Genomic DNA, 13,242 nt, shown 5'->3' on the forward strand with positions numbered 1-13,242 from the left:
GAGAAGATGACACAGCAGAGCTAAACAGCAGGTATACAAGCAAAGGCTTGTATAAAACTCCATGTATAAAGCCAGGATATAAGAGAAGTTATTAGATTGCCAATACATAAGAAAGATACAGTGAGAACCCAACAGGTGGATGGGCAAAATCATTTAGGAGGATCATTATCACCTTTGAAGTGCAGAGATTAGTAAGCATCAGGTTAATTATAAGGGGCAATATATGAGGCACGAGAATGGCTACAGCATTGCTCCAGTGCTGCCAACATAGTATACTATAATTTAGATTTTTCTGTACAAAAGATTTAATCAAAAGTATATGCAGCAATTGGACCCAAGCATTTGCTCTTTAATTAAAGACTGTATTTACATAACAGCCCAGTTTCCTCCTCCCTGAAATATACTCCTAGCTGAAAGTTGCCAGAGAGAACCTAAAACACCCCAGACATTCAGTGATGTGACTGGGGGTGGGGGAGGGGTTATAAGCCATCTGCCATGGGCACCAACTTGAGAGGTGAGCCAAAAATAGCGGCTGCTGCTAGCAGCCATGTGGTCACATTCACCCCGGGTGCCCACAAGATGCCTCACAAAATGATAGAAGCTTCCACGCAGCACCTGACTGGCTACGTAGTGGTGCATATGTTGAGTGAGACAGATTGACTGCTGGAGGCCAACAAGCAGTCCTTTTAACTAACAGAAGGGAGGGCAGCGTGGCACCTTTTGAATTAATTAGTTTATAGAGGCATAAACTTTCATAGGATGCTGCCTACTTTATCAGGTGGTGTGAATAGACTTGCAGAGAGCAGGGATACTGTATAGAAGGGAATAAGATCACTTAAATACAAAGGCTAGAGAGAAAGGGGGAGGAAAGGAGGAGGCACTGCTGAGAGAAGCAATGGTGAGTTTCAGAGAGAAACTGGATTTGCACTGAGGAGAACACCCTTGATCATCACTTCACCTCAAAAGGGCCTTCACTCAACAAGGACACTCCTCCAGAGATGTAGATCACACTTTTTGAATGAGCCATCTGGATACCATACAAAGAATTGCTGCACCACAGAAGAAAAAACCCTATGAATTGCACACCACTGGTTATGACATATTGCCCCTCCCTGGAACCTATACAGAAAATCCTCAAACAGTTGCACTGCATACTAGAAGGAGACCCAATTATTAAAGATATCTTCCCAGAACCACCCATCCTAGCCTTTTAAACAAGCACTGAACCTCACCAATCCCATCACCAGAAGCAGGCTTCCTACAGCCCAAAACGCACCGAATGGATCCAGACCATGCCATGACAAGAAATGTGAAACCTGCCATCATATCTCCACTACCCTCACAATAATGACAACCCACAACAGAGCCATCAGCATTCCTGGATCTTATACCTGCACCTCCAGAAATGTAATACATCTCATTCAGTGCACCAAATGTCCTGATGGAAAGTATGTAGGAGAAACCAAACAACTGTGCACAGAATGAACACACACTGGAAATTTATCAAAGACAAGAATACCCAACTACCTGTGGGGGCACACTTCTCACAAGAAAACCACTCTCTCTCCCATCTCTCAATTCTAATCCTCAGAGGAAGTTTTCAAAACACCTTTCACAGACAAGCCTACAAACTTCACTTCATCAACCTACTGAATACAAAAAATCATGGACTAAATATAGACATTGGATTTATGATGCATATAACCTGTCTGACATCTGCCACCCTAGGAAGAGTACAGACCAACTACAGATGTTTCCTCTGCCTGATGAAGGGTATCTGTACCTGAAAGCTTGCAAAGAAGATTTTTTCCAACTATTTGAGTTGGTCTAATGAAAGAGATCCTGTTTACCCGTAGAACCTTGTCTGCCAGAGATAAATAAAGCAGCTGACTCCTGTGTCCCTCAGTGGGTTATAAAAGACCTTGCCTTAAGATTCCTCCCCACCACGTCTGCTTTGAGCAGGGGTAAGACACCTCCAGGAATGACTCTTTTTCCAACAAGGAGTAGCAGGTGAGCAGGACTGGGAGGTCTCCAAGCAGGTGGTGGCAGCAGGAGCGACTGTAGCAGAGTGGAGGGACCACCTCTCCCCCTTCCCAGAGCCTGTCACAATGTTAATGCAGTGGCACAGGTGGCATCTGGGTCTGTTGCAAGGCTTGATGCCTCAGTGAGGATAGGAGTTGGGTAATCTGTTGCTGGAGAAGACATTGTTTGAGGCTTGGTGGGGCTGCCTGAATGCTAGGATAGGCTTGAGCCCCAAGGCTGTCTTTTATATGGTTGTCCTTTTTCAGGAGAGGTAGAAATTGTCAATGATGTATCCAAGGTGTTCAAGCGGTAGGCTGTAAATGAAAGCACGAGGGATTCTGTTGTCTCGGTCACAGTTTTGGTATTGTAGCAGGTCAGATTAGGGTCTGAGTCTGGTTCTGATTTGAGTGGCTGAAGTTTGGGATTGTACTGTAAGTATAGGAATCCCTGATCTAGATACCAAAGGTGTGCATTCTAGTCAGTATTATTGGAGTAGACACAGTTGTAATGTTGAACTTGGCTGTAAATGATGGATCTAGTAGTGTGCTTAGGACGAAAGCTGGGGGCATGGAGATAGCTGTAGTGTTCAGCTGGTTTCCAATATGATGTGGTGGTGTTATGACCACTGTAGTTTCACAGTGGTGAAGAGACACGTGCTGGAAAACAAGATGACAGTAAGCAGATCTTGGCCTGAGATGCTGAAATCACTGTCGTGGTTGTGGAACTAGATTCTCAGTTTATCACAAGATGAGGACTGTAAAGTGGACTGAACTAAGAATAATGGACTTTCAACATTTTCCAAAAGGACATCATCCTTTAACTTTCCATTGTCTACCATGGCGATATGTACATTTGGATAACACATTTATCAGTATTTGAAAAGTTAATTAATTTTTGGTACTCTTCTCTCCCTCCCTCCTGCCGCCTTTCCTACCTTCCATACCTCAATCCATTATTTCTTTATACAAAGTCTTTTTGTATCTCTGTAGCTCTCTGGACTCCCCTAGGTTTTTCCTTTTCCTCCATTCTTTCTCTTTGCAAGTCTTTGCTTCTGCTCTGTTATTGCAAGATATTCAGGAAACAGAAGTTAAGCCTGTACTGCTTTGGACCTGACACTCAGTTACTGGAGTTGCTAGCAGAAGCAAGTCTTCCAGTTTCTCCCAGCTCACTCTTTCTATTGTTGTCTCTTTAACAGCTTTGTGACTGTACTTCTTGGAACAGGCAGTTTGGCTCAGGGACAAGCCAATTTCTTAAATAGCCAATCTCTGTCCTTAAATGTCCCCCTCTGAGGCCACATGAGCTGCTTCTTTCAATGGCCACCTTTTGCTCTCCTCTCCTTCCTTTTTACACTAACCCTGGCTAATTTTTGTCTTCTGCCGTACTGTTATATAGCATTACTTGCCATGTTAAAGAGTGGTTGTGTTCTTCCTAAACCAAGATGCTGAACTTCCCTGACAGAGTCGTATCGGATTTGTAAAAACTTCAGTATGGCAAGCCTTATGCAAAATGATGGCCAACACAATTTCATTAGGTTTGTAGTACTCTTCCTAGTACACTGTACTGTACTCTGAAAGTATGTGTTTGTCACAGAATAGAAATTTGTCAGCCGTGTCTGTGCTGGATTCTTCAGGTGTGTGCTGTCATCTTTTTCAGCATTTATGGGTTTTGCCTCTTCTCATTCCCTATTCTAAAATATTGTTCTCTGCATTGAACAGTATTTGCCATCAATGCAGTATCAACAAAGCATGAAAATATTGCTCTATGGGTGTCTTTCCTTATGCTTTGCTCAGGCTGTTTGTGGCTTGCTTCAATTTTACTGTATTGGCCTTTTGAAACAAGGGTGTCCCACCTGTGGCGTGAGTGTCACAAGTGGCATAGGCAGCCTTTGTGTGGCATGCAGTTAGGTCAGGGAGGGGACAGCTGACACAGCAGCAGATAGGGCAGAAAGCAGAGTCAGAGATCAGACTGGGAGCAATAGCAAAGCAAAGCAAAGCAAAGCAGCTGATTAGGCAGAGGAAGATGATTTGGGGCATGTAGGAAGGATGCAGGGCTACTTTAGGGCATGCCTGCCAAAAAGGCTGGCCCCCACTGTTTTAAAGCATCCCAAAGCTTATACGAGAATTGATTGGTATATTGTTCCATACAGTATTTAAATGCCTTTTTATTTAATTAAAAAGTGGTATCTGATCATTAGCATGTTTCTTGAATTTAAGGGATTAAAGCTGTTACTCAGCACAGAGACCGGGAGAGTTCTGGGACCTAGGGAGAAGGTAATGTTCTCTTTCTGCAATGTCCTCTCATTGTGATAAGTTCTATAAGCAGAGAAAGAGGCCAAAAATAGAGAGAAGAGCAACAAACATTTTAATTCCATACCTTTGTACCAAATTGCTCTGCTTTTTGCAGACAATGTTTTTTTCCCTTAAAATTTTAACACGTAATAATTAATATTTGTATTATGGTGGTGCCAGTTAAAGGCCTTGTGTGTGTGTGTGTGAGAGAGAGAGAGAGAGAGAGATATATATTGTATACAGTAATTTCTTTTAATGACATAATTGTAGAGCTCTTACATGCCATTTGATCTAATGGGCCCAAAAATAGTTGGATTTTTCATTGTGGTCAACTGTTTTAGGCTCTACCCAGTTTTTTAATTGGTCTTCAGTAGCTGATCCCATTATGTTCTGACTGCTGAAAGTGGATCTGTATGCATAAATGTGGTCTGATGATAGCCTGTCATTTAATGTTCTTACTCTGTTGGGGATTGCAGGCAAAGGTTCTGTTCTGTTCTGTTCTGTTCTTTTCTTGTCCAGAGCAGCTTTGACTATTATGGGGTGGCAGAATTTCTGCTTGGTGTTAGGCAGTTTGCCCTCTGGATCCTTTTCTCATCTGTAATAACTTTGCCAAAACAATTGTGGTTTCCAGTGCAAACTGTTCTGGTGTAAACAAGGAGCATGCACCTGCACCTCCCTTTACCACAAAAGGACACTGTCTTTTAATGGGGTTTGCAAACCATGTGGGTTGGCATATATTTAGCTCTTGGACTGACACAGTGTCCATGGTTAGGTATGGAGTGTAATTTCCTTTCATTTAAAGGTGGCGGAGTTAATGAAATTTAGTTATAGATGCCTATGTGAAGTTTCATTTGGGTGTTTAATGAAATTACTCATAATCATACTAAACACATTTTTATTGCCTTCTATAAGATATGTTCATATTTAAATTAAGGTAATAATATTTTCTGAACACATACCATTCTCTCTAAACTTTATGTAATTCAGGGCTGTTGGAACAGACTCTGTGCTTCAGACCACATTGTAAAGAAGACGGGGTTACACAAACTGAAATCCACAATGCTGACAACAGGAAAAGGTTAAATATGTACGCTTAAAGCAATTGCATACCCTTGTCCTGTCCGGCATGCGGTAAAGATCTAACTGACTTTTTAGTGACTAAAAGCTACTCTGACATACAGAAGTATGTTTAATTTAGATTACAGTATTTTAAAACCACTGAAAATTACTGAATTTTTTTCCTTCTACAGGATGTCCAGTGAGCTGACTTAGCTTTAGTTTACCCCAGGGACACTTGGTTACGTTGCAATTCCCATTTTGTTGCTGTGCTGAAAAACATATACAACACATTATCGCAGTAATTAAAATTCACATATGTAGTTTGTCATGTAATCTCATGCTTTAACAACAGTTAAAGACTGGTCACATTCCTGGTTTATTTAGACAGTGTTCATGATTAGGCATCTGGTTTTGAGTGCATCAGGCTTGAATGGAGTAGTAAGAATTTATTCATTCTATGTCACCAAGGCTAAGTACAGACATTTGGGGAGGTTAATGAGGTTCAAAATGGCCACCTAGTTAAAACTTAGCTTGTCCCAGTGCCAACCTTACATTTTATAGACCCAGTCTCAGTGACCAGAAACCCGTCTAAACGTGTAACTGTACAGAAGTTCCATACAGACAAACTGGTCTAAAAACTGCAGAACCTGATTTTTAAATCTGGATCTGAGTAGTATCAAACTTGCTCTATTTAGGTCAAACTGGCACATGAAACTTCTTTTGTACACTTTCCTGGTGTAGCCCTGAGGCTGAGAAAAAAGCCAGCCATCAGGCTCAGCCCTGGGCTTGCACTTTTCATTGCCTCTCCCCACATCCTGAACCAGGCTATTTTTTACCCTCTCCCCTCCCCCGACCAGCTAGCCCTTCCCCCTCCCCTTCTCCCGCGCTCTCTTTCCACAAGCCTCTCCAGGTACCCCCACTGCCAGAGCTGAGCCACTAAGACCTGATGGGGAGAGGGGTGGGGGTGTAGGTTTGTCAGGGAGGGGAGGGCTAAAAATAGCCCCTCCAGATTCTGCCAGATCCCAGCAACATCCCACAGGTTGTGCCTGCCCCCACATCCCCTGGGAGACCACCAGTGCACTCTCCCTGCTAGCCCCCTTGACTTACCTGGTATCAGGCAGTTCCATTTGAACTGATTTAACCTCCCCCTAATGTCCCTGAATGTCTGTACAGTCCAAGGGTTTGGGGATCAGGTAAAAGACATAGGCCAGTTCTGCTGTCTTTACACCCATTATCTGTGAGATAAATGACAGACAAGGAATAATGAACTAGATTAACCATGGAGTGAGGTCAACTTGAATATAAAGGTGTCAGAATCTTTTACTAGACCCTCTCTCAGCATCTGACCATAATACTTGTTGACCTTCTGCTGATTTTATAAACACAAATTAATTTTAGGCACTGGAGAAAATGAGAGGAAAATATATATTTATATTTTTTTAAATGTGCAATGCAACAGTACATTTTCTTGTTAGTACTCATGGTTAGCCAATGTGGCATAGTACATGTGTCATATAATCAAAAGAAACAGATGAGTCCTTCTCTATTTTAATCTGATTTATCTTCTTTATAGCATTACTCTGCTACAGCCTTGGGGCACCTAAATTAGAGGAGAATTGCTAAGTTTAAGAGAGAATGACTTGATGGACTGCTTGGGGAAGGCACTTTACTCCTGACTGTTTCCTGTAACTGAAATTCAACATATGCTCCCCCCACCCACACACACACGCACACAATTGTTTAGGTTTGGAACCAGTTATGGATTTGCTACTTAAGAGTTTTCCCCCATTTAATGCTTCTTCATTATCTATAGAAATTAATAAAACAAGGGTCATTCTTACACCTTCTTTTGTGCGTAAAATAATCTCTTTAATAAAGCCTTCAGTTTTAACAGCATGCTGGCTTCTGTAACATGCACAGTAAGCTCAGTAACTTGTGATTTCTCCCTCCCATTTCTTAAATTATGAGGGTGCTGTACATTTTCTGCAAGCAACTATAGCTGAATGGTTTAAGTTAAATGAAAGAGATTCTGCTTTTTAGGACCATTCATGTCTCTACTGTTGCTCAGGAAGCTGGGCTTTAGCTACATAACTCACACTAAGGTTATTGGATGTTGCATGTGTCAGGTCCTCCATATTGAGCTGAAAATATGTCCGTAAGCAAAGAACACTGCGGTGACATCTGTAGCATTGTATGTTATATAAAACCTTATCTATCTATCTATCTAGTTTAATATAACATGCAATGAATGCTACAGACATCAACACCCCCCCCCCCCCCCCCCCACAAAATAAAAAAGGAATAGTTAATGAAGCATGCTTTCTTTAGATTGTGTTAACTATTCCTTTTCATGCCAGATATTTAAAGTAATTTATTTTTAAGGACTTTTTTCATAATCAAAGTATCAGTTTACCCATGTTAACAGTCCTAGATTCAGCCTGCAGTGCTCTGTCATCTAGCCTGCAGGGCTTCCTATGGGTCTGGAAATTTGGCAGCAGTACGTCAGTTCTGGCGATTTTACAGTTGCCAGTTCTGTTGTGGATGTGTTTAAAGTCAGTATCTGCTTTTGTGAACATTCTTTTCCTTCTCCTATGTATACATTTTATGAGAACCACAGCTTGTCTCTTGATCATCTGATAAATGTAAGAAAGAGACCTGTATTCCAGACTTGATTTGGAACGCCATTTCCATTTTTTTTTTTTTCTACCAGGTAACTTATTAGAGTGATGAGATGTTCTAGAGCGCAGTTTCTTACTAGATCTTGCACGTTGATCTAAGAAGGCTGGGACTAAAGAGCTAATTCAGCTGTAGTTGGAGTAAGTAGTTAGAATAAGCAGAAACTAATGCATTACTATTATTTTCTTTATTAATTTCTCCCAATAACTTGGGAAGGGAGTGGAAGAGAAGGAATAAATAGTACTTTCCATCTAGCAATCCGGTACTTTTTATTTCTTGCATATATCATGATCTCCAATATATAGCAGTACTTGAAATATTAGAAGAGATTTGCAGTATTAAAGCTATTAACATTAATATACTATGTATATGGATACAGGCAATAATGAGATATATTTGTCAATCAACAATATCCTTTATCTGAATATACTTCCTTTTATATATCTAGTTGCCATTTAGCTGAAATTCTTTAATACATTACAGAGTCCAGTTACACGAGGTTACAGTGAGCTGATTTCTTGTAAAAGAGAAGTGCACAAATACTGTTTTAAAGATAATGTTTCTTGAATTAGTTCTGTAGCCAATTTTCTGTCATGAAAAGGATTCTTTAATATATATTGCTGCTTACCCATAGATCTCAAAACATTTTCAAAGGAGGTGGCTATCCCCATTTTACAGATAGGGAAACTGGAATATAGGGCAGTGAGGTGACCATCTAAGGTCACTTAGCACACCAGCTGCTGAACCAGAATTAGAATCCAGGAGCACTTGTACACATGATGAAATTAGCCTTTTAAGCAGTTTAATTGCTCTTTTTTACTGGTTTAATGGCATCACAATTTATACCTGCGACAGCGTATTATGTTTTAATTCTGTCCCGCTGTACGTGTGCAGTCGCATCTTTAAATTTCAATGACTTTGTTACATAGCGAAGTAAAACGCATCCAATGTATTTTAAGTTTCATTTACTATATAACAAATTGCAGCAATACAACCAGAGCAGGTGGCAGGGACAGTGCACAGGGCTCTGGAAGCTCAGGCTTGGTGGTCTTCCAGCGTCCCATGCACCATCCCTGCCGCCTTTTCCGACTGCTAGCACACCCAGCCACCCTCCTGCCACCTTCCCGCACTGTCTCAGGGGCAAACCAGCCTGGTCCCAGGCAGCAGGAAGGCAGCAGGGACAGTGCATGGGGCACTGGCAGCCTGCCAAACCCAAGCTTCCCCAAGCGTGCCTGGGCTTCCAGTGCCCTGTGTACTGTTGAATTGGGCTGGGTGCTGCCTGTGACCTGGGCCAGCACCCACCATGGTGAGTCCAAGTGACAGCACTGCTGCAAGGGGAAGCACTGCCCCCCCCCCATGCCACCCAGGGGCTGCACGACCAGGTGGCAGCTTGTATGGGCAGGCTTCTCCAAGAAAAAGAGAAAAAAAAGGGGCAGCAAAAGGCCTGCTTTTTTGTTTTTGTTTTTTCCAGTGAAGCCTGCCCGCCTCTCCTGCTGCTAGGGAGCCAGCTGCTAGTGGGCCCGGAGCTGCAGAAGGCCATGGTTCTTCCCTCCATGGTGGCAGGTGTCACCCAGGGGATGCTGCCGCTAGCAGTCCACATGGGCAGCCTCAGTGGGCACTGGTGGCATGGAGGGAAGGACTGAGGTGCCCCAGAGCTTGGGGGCCACTTGGACCGCTGGTAGTTTGCTCCCTGGCTGCAGGAGATGCAGGTAGGCTCTGGTGGGGGGGGGAGAGAGAAAAAAAAAAAAAAAAGGTTAAAGGCCACTTGATTCTTTTTCTTTTTTCTCCCAGCAGAGCTTGCCTGCGCAAGCTCCCACCAGGTCTCACAGCTCCTGAGCTGTTGGTGGGGCCTGATCCTTCCCTCTGCGGTGGCAGTGCCACTGCCATGAAGGAAAGAACCAGGTCCCACGGCAGCTCATTGCTTCTTGGCATCTCTCCCCCTGGCCTCAGGAGGCAGGCTTAGGTGGGTGGTCTCTGGCCTATTTTTTTTTTTTTTTCTGGTGGAGGCTGCCCGTGGTGGGGGGGAGGGGGAGGGGGAAGTGAGCTGCTATTGGGCTGTCGCTGTTCTGTAATAGTGACGGAAGTCCCTTATTTGAAACAATGGGTTTTTAACTAATGCTATTAAAAACCCACTGTTCCAGTTTAGGAAGAACTAAACTCCCATCATGTGTAAGAGCAGCCCAGGTCTCTTGACTACCAATCCAGAGCTTTTCTTGCTAGTTTCTTAAAATTCTGCAGGTTACAAATAAGCCTCATTTCAGGAATGTATGTGTAACTAGTTATCTTGTAGCTCTGTGCAGTTTGCTTTTGTTTTGAGGATGTTTTGGCTTTTTATATATTTATTTTTTGACCAGGCTGGAGAGAGGTTCGCCCAGGCTTCTGTTAGTAGCTACTTCAGAGAAGTAGTATATCAGATATACAAAGGCAGGGAGCACCAGTGAAAGGTTCTTTTTTAAAAGTATTATACATAGTTAGCTTAGGGATAACTTATCAGGGCCCAGTTTTCTAGCCCACCCATAGTTCATCTCCTCTGCTTGAGCGTGAGGTTGGCCCTGTCCCCAGGCTTTGTGATGCAAGGTGGGAATGACCCCAATTTCCTTCGGCCTGCTATGAGCCACAATCTGGTATTCTCGCTCAGTGTGTAGATTCCATCTACCCTGTCTGGACATTTGTAAAGATCGAAGCCTTCGATTAAGTGCTGTGCTGTCTGCTGGATACTGCATTCACACAGGGGATACTGCATTCACACAGGGAGCTGTCTACGATATTCATCTTGTGCGGTGTTGTTTTGAAGTGTCTGTATCCAAATCTTAGTCTGTTCAGCTTGACCTGCGTTTCTCTGTCAAGGTTGAGCCCAATAGAGGACTCTTGGTATTGGTATAAAATGCTGTAGGAACAGATTTCTGACCAGATTAGACTGAGCAATCACTTCATTTCCATTTACCTAAATTTAATGCAACACACAAGGCCACAGTACCCAGCCTGCTGGTACAGGGAAAAGAGCTGTGTGTGTGCACGTGGGTTATGTAGCCTGTCATGAATGTTTGCATGCTGTTAAATACAGCGTCAGGCTTTTTAGCTTAACAGTCTTTGGACCGTATAGGAGCACAGTATTCATCTGGGGCATATACCATTGCAAGTGTGGTGGTTCTGAGTACTTGAAGTTGGCACACTGTCATGCTACTGAAATGTCTTAAGGTACCTACCTGTGCAGAGACTTTATTGCTGACCCTCTGATGTTGTAGTTGGGGTATGCTCAAGGGAAAGGATATAATTGCCTACTCTGATTTTCAGTGTGCTCTTGGCTCAATGACTGTCCACATGGACAACTGATTATACCAATTTATTGATGCTCCCCACTGACCTTGCAGTTCTCAACTTTTCCCCCCCATCACACTACGCCGGTGGCCTGGAATGAAGTGGAGGTGCTGGGGCCAGTAACCCCTACTGTTGTTAGGAGCTTATCAGTCTGTGCTATACTGAATGACTATAAATCTGGTTAACTGTCAACTGGCTGCCCCATCCCTCAAGGTCGCGTTGCTTTCCTAAGAGAGGCCAGCATGTTGATGTGGAATCACTTAATGCAAAACAGCACCCTAATGGCCAAGGTCTAACCAGCAGTTGCAACTGTGGGGTTTTGCTGGTTCATCTCCAGATGCCATTTGGCAGAGCACCTACTTATAAGCAGTGCTGCAGGTAAGTCACAGTGAGAAATGGGAATTCTCCCTGGCAACCCCAACCCACCAATTTCACCCTCCTTGCTTGTCTTCCAGAACCAGAGAGAAGTCTCATCTCTCCAGGTCCAGACACTTCAGTTTGCAGCCCTCCCCAGCTCCCACAGCAGGGAACCCAGGCTTTTGGGTTTTCCCAGCTAGGAGGCAGGATGCAGACATTTCATCCCATGGTCAGTGGTGGGTTGTGAGCAGCTGCATGGCTTCCAGTCCCAGGCAGAGGAAAGGGTCCAGATAGGGTCCCTTGGTATCTCTCTTGTCTGCAAACTCTGTAGTTGGGTGTGGGAGACCTGGTTGTTGAGCCCTAGATACTGGATCCATGTTGGTTGGCCACAGACGTGTGTAAATGGTGCTGATGAAATGAAGACCCAAAAGAGACACTGGTGAGCAGCTGGAATGGACATGTTAGCAACTGCTTGCACTTGGGTTGCTGCAGCATTTAAACAAGCCATCCAGGCCCAGGAACACATTGCAAAGGTGCAAGCATGGAGTCTTAAAGTAACCACCTGCTGTCTGAGGGAGGCCATCCTCACCACTACAGAGCTAAGAGTCAGGACCAGGGTAAAGAATTTATGCATGGGGCCAAAAACTGCTTGGGGTCTAGCCACAACACCTCTGAGTGGTGTCAGAGCCCCTTCCTGGGGGCAGACAATTACCCTCCAGGGCAGGAATGGGCAGGCTAGTGTCTACCCCTGGCTTGGGGAGTCCTGCTCTAGGGACTGCTCCCTGGGGTAACATGCCTGAGAGTCCCATGGGAGGAGGAGACCTGGATGGCAGCCATCAGGGAAAGCTCTACACCACCCATTGTTTGGGAGATCCTGGGGGGGCAGGGGCCCCTGGAACAGGAGAGCTGGTGTGTGGGATCCACTGACCCATAGTCAAAAGAGCCATGAACACATCTGGTGGGGCCTGCTTCAGGGAGCAGCAGTGTGGGAGGGGAGGGGGACCAGGCTGCCTGAGACCCACTTTCAGAGCCGGCATTTACTCAACCTGCCTTTCAGGGCCGACTCACTGCTACTGGTGGTCGCCAGTGTAGATGTGGGGCTCCAAAGAGATTAAAGGCCCTCTAGGACATGGGAGAGCTTCTGGTCCACATGGGTGAGGAGACAATTAGCCAGGGCTTCATGGATCTGGGCAGTCTACTGTGGTGTGCATGCAGGGCTACACACATTGGTGGGGTGGGGGGGCTTACCTTCTTTCCCATGCCTGTGCTGCATATACTTGCGGTGCCAAACCCAGTCTGTAGTTGGAGTGCTCCTTCCAGCCATCTAGCTACCCCCATAGGGCCTCATGAGCCAGGGCAAGAGTGGGGAGGCCAGGCCTCCAATGAGGACTGGGGGCAGTGACATGGCTGATGATGATCTTGGGGACCCCGAGCATTTAGCACCTGTTCTCCATCACCCTGGGAATTGGGGAGTTTCATAGTTTCTGGGGTCGGAAGGGACCTGAGCAGATCATCTAGTCCG

Source organism: Crocodylus porosus, unplaced genomic scaffold, assembly GCF_001723895.1.
Source record: "Crocodylus porosus isolate Cpor-Errol unplaced genomic scaffold, CroPor_comp1, whole genome shotgun sequence".
NCBI classification, from domain to species: Eukaryota; Metazoa; Chordata; order Crocodylia; family Crocodylidae; genus Crocodylus; species Crocodylus porosus.